This window comes from Hippopotamus amphibius, chromosome 1, assembly GCF_030028045.1.
Source record: "Hippopotamus amphibius kiboko isolate mHipAmp2 chromosome 1, mHipAmp2.hap2, whole genome shotgun sequence".
In the NCBI taxonomy this organism is placed as follows: Eukaryota; Metazoa; Chordata; class Mammalia; order Artiodactyla; family Hippopotamidae; genus Hippopotamus; species Hippopotamus amphibius.
In genome coordinates, this window is record NC_080186.1 from 61,565,546 (window position 1) to 61,581,153 (window position 15,608).

Genomic DNA, 15,608 nt, shown 5'->3' on the forward strand with positions numbered 1-15,608 from the left:
GTTCTGGTTTAAGTTCCCTTAGTTAGGCCATCTCCTCTACTGAGTGGATTTTTGTCTGTGAGGTACAGATAAATGGGTTGGGAAGCTGAGAAAGAAAAGCTTCTATGGTGCATATATTCCCCAGGGCACATTTGTAACTCAATCTCTATGACTGGCATCTGCATCATTTTTATCCTGATGGTTTTCTTAAGCAGTTGTCTCAGATTCTATAATATAATAGATGAAGGGTTTTTATTTTAACTCTAAAATGTTTAGGTATATATTTGGTAGCTGAGATAGTTGTTATGTAAATTTTAATGGACTAAAATGAGGAAAATATAGGAAATCATTGTTTTGTTATAGGTTACCTCCAAGAAGTTATAAAGTACAAGCCAAATACTTAGCATAGTGTAGATAAAATAGTCACATAACTCTTGTTAATGAAATTAAATGAAAAAGGAAAGTATTACTGTATTCTAAAAACATACTAAATTATCCAATCTTGGGCTCACAGTATAGCTTTGCACATTATTACTTTTATCTCCTCCCTGCTCTTTTCTGGCCCAAAGGAACCACATTTAAATTGAAATTCAAATATAGCGAGCTCTCAGTTTTGTCTACTTCCAGTCCTTCTGTCTGTGTTCTAAGAGGAAATACTTGGCTTATGACCAGTACTTTACCCTCTTTGCACATCATCAGATCTGTGGGTGCTGCAGCCTGCTTCTTCCTGAGATGAATCAGTGGTGCTGTCTGCCAGTCAGCTCCAGCCATGGCTGGCTGTTCATTCTAATAGTTGGGCCCATAGTGTTAAGAGAAGCTGCATAAAGTAGAAGATCATGAGGCCATTTGATTTGGGCGAAAAATTTAAAACCAAAGAATGGTATGTGATTTTCTTCTTCACATTTTAAGATTGCAGAAGTTTGTAACTAGGAATTTTGAAGGTTAACTTTGCGGTAAGACTGGCAACATTTTTCACAGGGATTCCTGAAATAGGTTTTTAGGGAGTATGCTTTCTGGCATTCTTCTAATTTTAATTCTCATTTATATCCTATTATAATTTTAAATTACTTTCTTCTAATGCTAAATAAATTTGAGTTCGATTTTATTTAAATTTCTGTAGTTTCCATTAACTGGTGCTTACTAGATGTGGTGGATGATATCTGGTAAATATCTTAATTATTCAGATCACTGTGATAGTATTGGACTTTTGACTGGTCAAGGATATAAGATAAAGAGATAAGATATTAAGAGATAAGATATTAACATATATTTGTGTGTCTATATATTTATATAATATGTATTTTTAAAAAGACTTTTTAAAAATAATCAAATAGTCCCAGTATTGCAAAGAAGTTAAGAAATGTGAAGGACATGATAAAATCCCTTTATTTAGATGGACATAGATGATAAAAAGAGTTTGGTGGAGTTAAGAAGTTAAGATTAAGAGAGAATAAATCATTACGTGTTTCCTTTTGATTTGCCTTTAAGTAAAAATGTTTTTTTCCCCCCATTACCATTCATAACATGGAAACAAAACATAACAGTGTATTTTGTTTGGTAAGTGTTCAGTAAATCTGCTTAATTAAAACCAAGTATGAAAATAGAAATTGGAGAAGTCAATTTAATATGAAAATAGAGAGTAGGCTGGTATAAACAATGTAAGCTAATGCAATAGAGATACTTTCAAAGTTTGCCTTCCTGCTTCTTTGATGTAATCCTCAGCAGAGAAAGGGTATAGACTAGGTGTCAATAAGCCAGATATTAAAGTAACTATATTTGTGATTATTCAGAAAGATGGAAGATGTGATTCATTCTTAATTTATATTTTGTATCACCAAAATTTCTTGAATAAAATAATGGAGAGTTGCTGTAACCTAATTAAAAAAAAAAAAAAAACGAAGCACACACCTTAAGCTCTACTATGTATCAGGCTCTGTGTGTTTTTCATATTGCTCAGAATGAGAGATACTGCCTTTTCCAATAAAGAACTTTAAATCAAATACTTAAAAAATATGATACAACGTAGTAGATTTTGTAACAATGTTCATGTACCAAAGGACAAGCCCATTCCACCTAAGAGGTAGAAGGAAAGGAAGGGGCAGTTCATCTGTGCTTGAGTGTTGGGTGGTAAAGGAGGACATTCCAGGATTAGAGAAAAACACGTGTAAGTCTATGCAAATTAGAAAATTAATACCATTTTCAGGATTATCTTTTTAGCTCATGCTTTTATCTCTAGCTAGAATATCTTTCAAACATATATGGCTGCAACTTATGGTAAGAAGAAATAACAATTTATTTTTTGCCATAGTATGCATACATCCAAACACACCCATGTGTCCCCCCACCTCCGCCACTGGAAAGAAAAGTTTCAAGACTCAGTACTTACTTTTCCTCACTTACTTTTCCTTGTACATGCAATGCAGTCTGACACTCTTATATTTTCATCTATTAGATCTGTTCTTTCATTGAAAAATGCTGATGGAATCTCACTAAATTGATTTGGTCTGTATTTAAAAACAAACAAGCAGAAACCTGTACTAGAGTTCAGAATTCATAGGGAGGTGCCTTTCATACCCAATATGGGGGTTTACAAAGGAACTATTCGGCTTTTTCTCATCAGGGTTTCAAGATGGTAGGAAACAGACTGATGGCTTTAGCATATTTGTAGTTCAGAAGGCAACATGGTATAGTGCAACGGTTTTGAGAGTTGAGCAGACTTGTCCAAGTCTTTGACAAGTTACTGAATCTGAGTTTCAGTTTTCCCATCTGTAAAATGGAATTAATAAAACAATCTATGAGGATTAAATGAAATAACACATCTATTTAAACAGTGGTTCTCAAACTTTTCTGTATGTTTAAATCATATGGGGAGCTTTAACAAATTTCGATTTCCAGTCTGTGTCTCAGACCAGTTAAATTGGAATGTTTGGGGCTGGGACCCAGACATCAGTATTTTCTTTTTGCTTTTGAAATTTTATATTTTTTGAATAGCAACTCTTCATATTCCCCTCCCCTCAGCTCTTGGCAACTGCCATTCTTCTTTCTGTTTCTCCTTGCTTGACTGTTTTAGATACCCCATAAAAATGTTATTATGCAATATTCGTCCTTCTGTGACTGGCTTATTTCACTTAACATAATATCCTCAGGGTTCATCCATATTGTCATATGTGGCAGGATTTCTTTCTTTTTTAAAGGATAATAATATTCCATTGTGTGCATACGCCACATTTTCTTTATCCATTCATCTAGTGATGGACATTTAGGTTGTTTCCATGTTTTGGCTATTGTGCATGATGCTGTAATGAACCTGGGAGTGCAAATATCTCTTCGTAAGCATGATTTCAATTATTTTGGATGAATACCCAGAAGTGCAATGGCTGGATCATATGGTAGTTCTATTTTTAATTTTTTGAGAAAACTTCACACTATTTTTCCCAGTGCCTGTACCATTTTACATTCCCACCAACAGTGTTCGAGGGTTCCAGTTTTGCCTCATCCTCACCAACATTTGTTATCTTTTTTTTTTTGATAATAGCCAGTCTAATTGTGTGAGGTGATATCTCATTGTGGTTTTGATTTGCATTTCTCTGGTAATTAGTGATACTGAGCATCTTTTCATATACCTGTTGACTATTTGCTGTCTTCTATGGAGAAATGTCTATTCAAGTCCTTTGCCCATTTTTAAATTGCTTTATTGTTTTGCTATTGAGTTGAAGCGGTTTCTTATATATTCTGAATATTAACCCCTTATCAGAATTATGGTTTGCAAGTATTTTCTCCCATTCTGTAGGTTGTCTTTTCATTCTTTTGATAGTTTCATTTGCTGTGCAGAAGATTTTTAGTTTGGTGTAGTCCCACTTGTCTTTGTTTTTGTTGCCTGTACTTTTGGTGCCATATTCAAGACCACTATCATGAAGCAATTCCCTTGTTTTCTTCTAGGAGTTCTACAGTTTCACATCTTACATTTAAGTTTTTAATCCATTTTGATTTTTTGCATATAGTGTAAGATAGGGTTCAGTTTCATCCTTTTGCATGTGGGTATCCAGCTTTCCCAATGCCATTTGTTGAAGAGACTATCCTTTCCCTATTGTTTATTTAATTTAATAATTTAATTTTATTTTAATTTTAAGAACTTTTATTGAGATATAATTGATATACAGTAAACTGCATATATTTAAAGTGTACTATTTGATATTTTTTCTTATTAGTAATGTATATATGGCAATCCCAATCTCCCAATTCATCCCCCCAACCCCTCCCCTTCTCCCCTTGGTGTCCATATGTTTGTTCTCTACATCTGGATCTCTATTTCTGCCTTGCATACTGGTTGATCTGTACCATTTTTCTAGATTCCACATATATGTGTTAATATACAATATTTGTTTTTCTCTTTCTGACTTCACTCTATATGACAGTCTCTAGGTCCATCTATGTCTCTACAAATGTCCCAATTTTGTTCCTGTTTACAACTGAGTAATATTCCATTGTATATATGTACCACATCTTCTTTATCCATTCATCTGTTGATGGACATTTAGGTTACTTCTATGACCTAGCTATTGTAAATAGTGCTGCAGTGAACATTGGGGTGCATGTGTCTTTTTGAATTATGGTGTTCTCTGGGTATATGCCCAGGAGTGGAATTGCTGGGTCATATGGTAATTCTATTTTTAGTTTTTCAAGGAACCTCCATACTATTCTCCATAATGGCTGTATCAATTTACATTCCCACCAACCATACAAGAGCATTCCCTTTTCTCCACACCTTCTCCAGCATTTATTGTTTGTAGATTTTCTGATGATGCCCATTCTAAGTGGCGTGAGGTGATACCTCACTGTAATTTTGATTTGCATTTCTCTAATAATTAGTGATGTTGAGCACCTTTTCATGTCTTTTCATGTCTTCTTTGGAGAAATGCCTATTTAGGTCTTCTGCCCTTTTTTTGATTAGGTTGTTTTTTTTTTTTTGATATTGAGCTGGATGAACTGTTTACATATTTTGGAGATGAATCCTTTGTCTGTTGATTCATTTGCAAATATTTTCTCCAATTCTGAGGATTGTCTTTTCATCTTGTTTATAATTTCCTTTGCTGTGCAGAAGCTTTGAAGTTTCATTAGGTCCCACTCATTTATTTTTGTTTTTATTTCCATTACTCTAGGGGGTGGATCAAAAAAGATCTTGCTGTGATTTATGTTGAAGAGTGTTCTTCCTAGGTTTTCCTCTAGGAGTTTCATGGTGTCTGGCCTTACATTTAGGTCTTTAATCCATTTGGAGTTTATTTTTGTGTATGGTGTTAAGGAGTGTTCTACTTTCATTCTTTTACATGTAGCTGTCCAGTTTTCCCAGCACCACTTATTGAAGAGGCTGTCTTTTCTCCATTGTATATCCTTGCCTCCTTTGTCATAGATTAGTTGACCATGGTTTATCTCTGGGCTTTCTATCCTGTTCCATTGATCTATATTTCTGTTTTTGTGCCAGTACCATATTGTCTTGATTAGTATAGCTTTGTAGTGTAGTCTGAAGTCAGGGAGTCTGATTTCTCCAGCTCCATTTTTTTCCCCTCAAGATTGCTTTGGCTATTCAGTGTTCCCCTATTGTTTATGCTTGGAATCCTTGTCAAAGATCAGTTGACCATATTTGTGTGGATTTATTTCTGGGCTCTCTTTTGTTCCATTGGTCTATGTGTCTAGCCTTATGCCATCATCATACCATTTTAATTACTATAACTTTGTAATATATTTTAAACCACAAAGTGTGTTACCTTCAGCTTTGCTCTTTCTCAAAATAGTTTTGGCTTTTTGAGGTCCTTTGTAGTTCTGTATGAATTTTAGGATTGTTTTCTCTATTTCTGTAAGAAATGTCATTGGGATTTTCGTAAGGATTGCATTGAATCTGTAAATCATTTTGGATAGTGTGGATATTTTAACAATATTGTCTTCTAATTCATGAACATGGGATGTCTTTCCATTTATTTGGCCCTTTTAAAATTTCTTTTGTCACTGTTTTGTAGTTTTCAGTGTAACTTTAATGTCCTTAGTTAAGCTTATTCCTCAGTATTGTATAGGCATCAGTTTTTTTTTAAACCTCCTCTGGTACAGTGTCTGTTGAAATGCCTGATTGTAAAGCCCATAGTGCACTATGTGGAATATGGTAGCCATTTGATATATGGCTATTTTCCTTGATTGACAACATCAACAATAATGTATAGCTAACTGTTTTGTGGTGCTTACTATGCTTTAGACACTGTGCTAAATAAGCACTTTTCATATCATGTAGTAAACACTATGTTTTGTTTTTGTTCTGTCGAACAATAGAATAGCATATGACCAAGAAAAAAAGGGAGAATACTGCTTACTAGAGAGGAAAATGGCTACTTTTATCATCAGAAACTGGATTACCCATGCAATTATTTCAATGAATTATGGAGCTGGCTTTCACTGAACAGCTTCAAGAATATAAATTGAATACCTTAAAAATATTTTACATTCAAGTTTAAACCTTACACAATGACTTACAGGGCAGGTATAGCAGATCAATTAGACTCAGATAAATATATTGAACATAATTCTAATTTTAGCAGAAATGTATTGATATTACATAGTGGATTGTGTCTGGTATGTATTTTCTAGAAAGTACAAAAAAGTGAGTATTAATCTACAAATGTTTTTGCCACTTGATGTCAAAATCTGCTACACTTAATGTCATGATGACCGGAACATATTTTGTGTGCTTATTAACAAGGTCTATATTTTCCATTGTATTAAGTTGATATACTTAGTTGTCTGCTGGCATGCTTTTTGCTGTCATTGTTTGTTTTGATTTTGATCTTAGGAAGCTTATTTATTTATTATAATTATTTTTCAATATGATTTTTCTATAATATAATTGTTCCAAAAAGAATATCTGAATGATTTATTTCAAATATATAATTTATTAGTTGTCTTTGCATTTGAATAAGAATTTACTAGTTCTTGTCATAATCTTTAGTTTGCTTCTTAGTTTTCAATAACAGTTTCCATAATGGTGACTTTGAAAGCATTCATTTTTCATAGAAGTATATGTTCCTTATACTTAATAATGTTCAGATAACAAAACATTTTTTTGTGTGTCCAGGAAATGGATTTGTGAATTACTACATCAGCTTTGTTTAGGTGAAATGCATGCTTACCTTACCTTTTTCTTTGTGCATTTTCTTTCAGCCTATTCAAGTATTAAAGCATTTGTAGGATACGTATGCTCTAAAATTTAGATGAGTTAATAGATGTAAAGTTTTTAGAATAGTACCTGGTACATAGTAAGCATTTAATATATGTTAGTTGTTTATTGCCAGTGATTTACAAAAATGTGGAATGCAAAAGTGTATCATGGTAGAGTCAGATCTTTGCAAAAGAAGTTGAAGAGCTTTATGTTTTGTGAATGAGAAAAAAAGTTGGTATTTCTGCTTGTCAGTGCACCTGAAAATGAAATGCTTGATATACCAACAGGCATCATGTATTCAAAACTGAAATTAGGTATTTAAAATTGAAGCGTCAGATTTCAGGAAGGAAAATTAGCTTTCTCAGGTTTTACAGATGATTTAGTTTAAAAAACTTTGCTATTGAGGATATTAAGAAAATTGAAGAATTTTAAGCCTAAGAAGGGCTTAATCCTTTACTTTGTTACCTTTGTAGGCACAAAATGAAATTCACTTGATAGCAGTAGAACAGTTTTGAGGTGAAGTGTTAGTAGAGAAAGGAGGAACGTTTTCTGAAGGTAGGATTTGAATGAAGGATTATTTGTTTCCAGAACATTCCAATATAAGAAAACCCAAGCTAGGAATAATCCACTTGGATTGGACTCTAGATTTTGTGAGAAGTATCTAAACCATTTATTTGAATCTTATGAAGACTGACGTGTTGTTAGTATGATTATCTGCCATGTGCTCTCACTCAGCTGTCATTCTCGAATTATTACCTTTGACACTGTGGAACTATTAGAGTCTCTTGTGATTGACAACTGAAATCTAGAATGTGTCACATAGGACAGCCATTGTCAGAGGCTGTGTGATTTACTTAGGATTAATGACTAAGCATATTTTGTAGATGCAAATGAAATCATATACTCCTATGTGACTGAAAAAAATGGCTTAATTTTGTTAGGAAGAAAAATTTAACTCTCAACCCATCCTTTCCCTCTTCCCTTGGCTTTCCTCCCTTACTCTTATTTCTTCCTTCTTCCTTCCTTCCTTCCTTTTCCTTGTGAAAAATTAACTTCATCCTTTTGAAAAACTTTTCCATATAAACATGCTATGATATACATTTGCCCCCATTCTATATTCCCTTTGATTAAAGGTATTGAGATGTGTTAAAATGATGCTAACAGAAGCTAAGCCATGGCATTGTATGACATTAGCATACAACTGTGTTGTTTAAGGTGCTGTGCTATGTCTTCGCATTTTTATTGATTTCTAAAAATAAGACCATGCTCATAGAGAGTTTATTGTGGAGGTCATAGAAGGAGAGATTTGGTGAACCTAAATGTGGATAGCAGTATTCGGATGAATTTTGTGCCTGGCTGCAGAGAGGTAGTGGAATCAAGTTTTTTTTTTTTTTTAATTGGTGTTGGACCTGGGCTCTAACCTTAGCTGGTACCTAGCATGGCCTTAGGCAAGTCAACTAACTTCTTATATCTTAGCTTCTTCATTTGTGAAATGAAAAGGAAAAATCTTATTAAATTGGGCTTATAGTGTTGTGAAGGGCAAAGGGATTGAGAGTGTGAATGCTGGAGTAAAGCTGTCCCTTGTGCATAAGTGGTAAGATACCAGTCTTACCACTTACAGCAATGTAACTTCATCTATTCATCTGTAAAATGGAAATGATAATAGTTCCAGACTCATAGGATTTTTGTAAGTATTACATGAGATAAGCTACATAAAGCATTTTACATAGTGCTTGGTGCAGAGCAAATATTCATTCATTTATTCATTTGACAAATATTTATTGAGTGCCTGTCATGTTCCAGATGCTTTTCTAGATGCTTGGAAAACACCTGTGAGCAGAACCAAACATAGTCCCTCTTATTTGCAAGTTTATAGGCCAGTGAGAGAGATGGAATTAATTAAAAATAATGTGTACTGTAAGTGCCATGAAGGAAAAGTACCCAGTGCTCTGAGCGTAATGTCAGGGAAGGTGGGCTTTAACTAGGCAAAGGCCAGGCACAGATGGAGGTGGATTTCAGTCAGAAAGAATATCATGTAGAAAGTCTATATGGAGGGAACATGCAGTGGGTGGCCACCACAGAGAGTGAAAGGGAAGGTGGCTCAGAGTCAGGCTGGAAAGGCAGGTAGGCTGATTGGCACTTGCATCTGTTCAGGGTTCCATAGGGAAGCAGAACCACTAAAGTGTTGTGGAGTAAAGTATTTAATATAGAGATGAAAAGCAGTCTATAGAGGGCTTATATTTTTGCATCTGGTGCTGGGTCAGCAGGACTGGAAATCTGAAAGAACTGAACATGAACTAGAATCTGCTAGGACAGATTGGAACCCATAAAAACAAACTGAAAACTGTATCTGACTCTTACCTTCTTTAGTCTTGACCATGTGGATGACCTCCAGGAAGAACTGGTGTCCTTTGCCATGGAGCTGCGTGCACGCCTGGTCCAGAAAGGCTAGATGTGCCAGGATTTGGAGAAGCTGTAGGCGCAGATGCTGCCCTGTGCCAGCAAGGGGAGCCAGCACATGTTCAGCAGTGCGTGGCACCCCTGTACTGGCCTTTGGAACATAATGGCTACTCCTTTATTTCTGCCTTCAAAATTGCGTGCAGATTTCTTCTTGCAGCTAACTCTAACCTGAAACCGTGCAAGGAAGGGATGTCTAAGAAATATTGTTAGCTTAGCTGAATTGACTAGTACCACAGGTGTTTTTTGGAAAGGTCTTTTTGGTCCACAAGTGGGCTTTTGGATTTCATCGGATGAGCACTGAAAAGTTATGAAAGGGGTTTAAGCCAGCTAGGATGATGGGAGGAAGGGACGTGGGAGAGTAACATGGCAAGATTTGTGATCAGATTTGTATTTTGGAATCTGCATCGTAGGAAATGGATTGGAGGGGGCTAAGTGTATAAATACGAGTAGTTCTCTTAGGAACCTAGTGTAGTGGTCTAAGTGAAACAGTGATGGTGGCTAGGACTAGATGTGGAGGTGAAGGGGATGGAAACAAGTAGATGGGTTCCAAGAGTAATCAGAGGTTGAAGAAAGCAGGACTTGGACGCGGAATTGCTGGGGGATGAGGAGAGGAAGATGCCAAGATTATGAGTTAGGTTTTAGATATTTTGAGTTTGTGGTGGCATTGAGAATGTCCAGATGGAAGCAGTATGATATTAATATTGGTCATTGCTATAGTTGTAGATGCATCAGTAGTAGTTGTTACTATTTTTGTAGTTGACTTATTTTCTGGGGGCCTGAAACCGTTTCTGTTTTATATATGGGCATTCAGTGCACTGCTCATTCCCTGGCATAGTATAGGACTAATTTTTTATCCCTCTCTCGCTTGACCACTGTATGTTGGCATAATCTCACATTTTAGACTCTTGTGGAGAGTTAACCTCTCTACATCTGTTAATTCTCCTTCTGGCTCCTAGAGTAACTCTCATTCTGGGGTCAGTAAACTTTTCTCTATGAATTCAGATGGTTTCTGTTGCAATGAGTCAGTCCTGTCCTTTTAGGGCAAAAGCAGCCTTAGACAATACATATGCAAAAGGGGATGGCTGTGTTACACTAAATGCTTATTTATAAAATAGGCAGCAGGCTGGATTTGGCCTGTGGGCTGTAGTTAGATCCTTGTACCTAGCCCATTAGGCATTTCATTGCTCTTTTATTTTTAATTACTTTCAACTCACTGGCTCAAACATATTCAAGTTTTTTCTATCATTTTCTTCTATTACTCCCCACCTCCACAAAGACCCAACTTTCCTTTAGACCTTCCTTTCCCTAAGCTACATGCCATCTTTCTTTTCCCATTCCCATTTGAAGGTCATCTCTTCCTCCTTCTATCTAGTAAACCCTCAGTAATCTGATTTTTCCTGTTGCTGTCCCCCAAACAGTTATAACCTCCACTTTTCTAAGTAAGATGACTACTTCTTGGTCTTTTTTCTTTTTGATCTTTCTGTAGTACTCATATGGTTGCTCATACCATCCTTTCTGGAAACTCTGTTCTCCCTTTGCCTTCTGTGACACTGGAGTCACCTTATTCTCCTCTTATCTCTCATGGTTACATATCACCACCTTTTTAAAAATTGTGGTCTCACACATACACATGCACACACACAAATATATGTAACATATATAGAGTTAACTGCACAAATATTAAGGATACAGCTTGATGGATTTTTAAGTATATTTAAACTTGTGTAAGCACCACCCAGGTCAAGATATAGAATATTTCCAACATCCCAGAAGGTTTCCCTCATAACTGATCACAATGAATGACCTGACCCCTGATTCTGCCCAGAGATGGCCTTTATTCTGAAATCTATCACTTTAGATTTAGGTTTTTTTTAATTTCATCAGAGTTGATTTACAATATTATATTAGTTTTAGGTATACCACATAGTAATTCAATATTTTTGTAGATTCTACTCCATTTACAGGTATTACAAAATAATGGTTATATTTCTCTGTGATGTAAAATATATCCTTGTTTATTTATTTTATACATAGTAGTTTGTATCTCTTAATCCCATACCTCTATTTTGCCCCTCCCCCGTTTCCTCTCCTCACTGGTAACCAATAGTTTGTTCTCTATATCTGTGAGTTTGTTTCTGTTTTGTTATACACATCTGTTTTATTATTTTAGATTCCATATATAAGTTATAACATATATTATTTCTTTTTCTCTGACTTATTACACTAAGCATAACTCCCTCTAGGTACATCCGTAGTTTTGCAAATGGCATTATTTAATTCTTTTTTATGGTGGAGTAATGTTCCTCTTTGTGTGTGTGTGTTTGTATACCCCATCTTCTTTATTCATTTATCTGTTAATGGTTCCATATCTTGGTTATTGTAAATAATGCTGCTATGAATATTAGGATGCAAGTATTTCTTTGAATTAGTGTTTTCATTTTCTTTGGATATATACCCAGGAGTAGAATTGCTAGATCATATGGTATTTCTATTTTTAGTTTTTTGAGGAACCTCCATACTGTTTTCCATATTGGCTGCACCAATTTACATTCCCACCAACAGTGTACTAGGACTCCCTTTTCTCCACATCCTCACCAACATTTGTTATTTATTGACTTTTTGATGATAGCCATTTTGACAGGTGTAAGATGATATCTCATTGTGGTTTTGATTTGCAGTTTCTGTGATGATTAGTGATGTCGAACATTTTTTAATGTGCCTGTTGGCTATCTGTACATCGTCTTTGGAAAAATGTCTGTTTATGTCTTCTGCCCATTTTTTAATTGGATTATTTTTTTGATACTCAGTTGTTTGAATATTAAATATATTGTGGATATTAACCTCTTATCAGTCATATCATTTGCAAATATTTTCTCCCATTCAGTAGATGGTCTTTTTGTTTTGTCGATGGTTTATTTTGCTGAGCGAAAGCTTTTAAGTTTTTAAGTCCCATTTGTTTATTTTTACTTTTATTTCTTTTGCCTTAGGAGACAGATAAAAAAATATTGCTATGATTTATGTCAAAGAGTGTTCTGCCTATGTTCTCTTCTAGGAGTTTTATGGTTTCAGGTCTTACATTGAGGTCTTTAATCCATTTTGAGTTTATTTTTGTACATGGTATGAAAATATGTTCTAATTTCATTCTTTTACATATAGCTGTCCAGTTTTTCAGCATCACTTATTGGAAAGATTGTCTTTTTTCCATTGTATATTCTTGCCTCCTTTGTTGCAGAATAATTGCTCATAAGTGCATGGGTTTATCTCTGGGCTCTCTATTCTGTTTCATTGATCTATGTGTCTGTTTTTGTGCCAGTACCATGCTGTTTTGATTATTGTATAGATTTAGTTTTTCTTATTCTTGAACCTTATATAAATGAAATCATAGAGAATATATGCGCATACTCTTGTATCCAGCTTCTTTCATTCATCATTATTCTGTGATAATAATCCATGTTGTTGTGAGCAGCTGTAGTTCATTTTTGTGTGTGCGTGTAGTTTTCCATTGTATTGATTTTTCACAATTTATTTCTTCATTTTACTCTTAGTTGATAATTTGGGTTGTTTCTGGTTTTGACCTATTATTTCTAAAGCTGCTATGAACATTTTCATACAAGTCTTTAGGTGGACGTATGCACTCACTGGGATTGTTGAAGTTTTGAGATAGAAAATGCCACTAAGTTTGAAAAGTCTAAGAGAAAAGCTTTGGTTATAGAATCTGGAGTTTAAAGGAGAGCTAGGAACTAGAGATTTAAATGATATAAATCCTTTCTTCCCATCTCTTTCTTTTTTCCTCCTATCTTCTATTTTTAGGATGGGTTTTTACAGGGTAGGGGGACTAGATTGGGAAGTTTATTACTAAAGATAACAGAGGCGTCAAAACCAGCAATGAGAACCAAGGACTATATGCCAAGATCTAGAAGGTAAGTCTGAATGGGCTGTAAAACTGTAGGGTTCAGAAAAAACATTCAAGGATGGGGTACAGAACCAGGAATGCAGCAAACTCCAGTGCAAACAGTGGAGTTGACAGAATGAGAGGTTCCAGCAGTGCGCCACTGAGGTGTATCCTGTGGATGTGAACCACATGTGTAGAACCTCTGCATCAACTTCATCACAGTCACACACACACACACACACACCAGTCTAATAAATATAGAACACCTACTATGCAAATGCAAGTAAATGATATAAGCGACTATGGTGTACTTGCTGTGCAATATCAGATCTCCTAACACACCCATCTAAACGAGATTGTCATTCCTAAGTCCTCCATACAGAAACTGGATCCCAGACCTTGCTAAGAACTGGTGCTGATATTTTAACTTGTTTTTATATGATGGCTGGGCCACGGTAGATGGTCTGTTGGTTGAATTTAAACCATGGTGTGGAATGGACCCATCATCAGGTAAGTGATAATTAAGTCTTGGACATAAATAATGTAATTTAGGGAAAGCTATTGACTAGAAGCCCTCAGTGCCCTGCCCATATTGTTGGCACCTTACTACCTCATTATGCTCTCCCTGCTTCCAGCTGCCGGTCTTCCAGCATCTGCATTTCTTTCCCTTAGGGCTTTTAAGGACCTTTCTGGAAGCCATGGAAGTAGAGTCCCCTTGCCTTTCCAGGCCTTATCCCCCACCCTACTCGCACTCTTACCCCTCAGGAGGGCTAAAAGTGCTGGGGAATTAATACTCATCTGCCCCCTACAGCAGCCGTCAACCAATGATTGATCTCTGGGTGGGTTAACTCTGAAGCTGTGGTGCTATACACTGGTTCTGAGTTTCCTTGGGGATTAAGCTTCAGTCACCTGCAGTGTAGCTGGCTTTGTAACATACTCTTGATTGGCTTCCTTCCCTCTCCTGTCTCACTTCCCAGCTCCCCTAGCAGGGTTTCCTGCACTTCTCGAAATAAACTTCTTGTATCTGAATCCTCCTATTAGAGTTTGTTTATGGGGATCTCAAACTAAAGCAGATCTCTTTCATAATATCTGCAACTGAAAGGTAGACAAGTGAAGAAGAACTGCATCTTATTTATTTTCTTTTTTTGATTAGCAATTATTTTAATTTCTGACTGCTCCTTGAAATTTCTGCTTGAACATCCCATTGATAATCTCAAACTGAAATCAGTATTTATAAAACATTACTTCTAGATAGATTAGGAAGAGAAGATTTCTAGGATTTTGCTTTATTTTCTATTCATTTCTAGAGGGAAAAAATTTTAAATAAGTTCTGTATTACTTACTATGTGTTCTTAATTTTCTCTGATTTGCAGTGTGAATAGCACCTCAGACAAGTATAGCTTGTACTGTAACTTCACTGCTAGCTATTTTTGCTTGATGATCTAAGTCTTGGCTTGAATTCCAGGAATATGGGATTACTTAGTTTACATTTTGATTTACTCTAGAAGTGTTAACCTCTGAGGTAGTTTAGGAAATATTCCAAGTACCAAAATAAACACAAAATGTTGTAATTCACAATCATAATCCTTTTGCACTACTTAGGAATCAGTCTTTTTTTGGAAGTAGCCAATTTATAGATTTATTTTAAGAGGTTTTGATTAATACTATATAGTAAAGTTCATCCTGGCATATATTTCATAATTGATGATTTTCATATCTTTGCTTTAAAGTATTTGAAATTTCAAAAACAAATGTAGTGTGACATGTAAAGCAGAGAAGTGGTGAATATAATATTTCAGTTGAGGTATATTTGTTTAGGTTTAATAAATTAAATCAGTTCTCCAGTTTTATGATTCACTCATTCATGGTAAAATGAATGTTATCATTTAATTTATTGTGAATCATATATATCTTGGTCAAATAATTATGTGCCTCCCACACCAGTATAAGTTCTTCATAATTTTAATGACCATACAATCCATTGTTTGGCTATATCATAATTTATTAATTTCTCTACTGGATATACTTAGTTGTTTTCAGTTATAGATATAAATGATGGCTTGGGATATGTCCTTAACA

At 35.2% G+C, this 15,608-nt stretch overlaps 1 protein-coding gene across 1 annotated transcript in view; it reads left to right on the forward strand.

The window, feature by feature from the left end:
• Window positions 1-15,608, forward strand: part of TTLL7 (tubulin tyrosine ligase like 7) — a 152,685-nt gene that overhangs the window by 13,069 nt on the left and 124,008 nt on the right. The window lies entirely within an intron of this gene.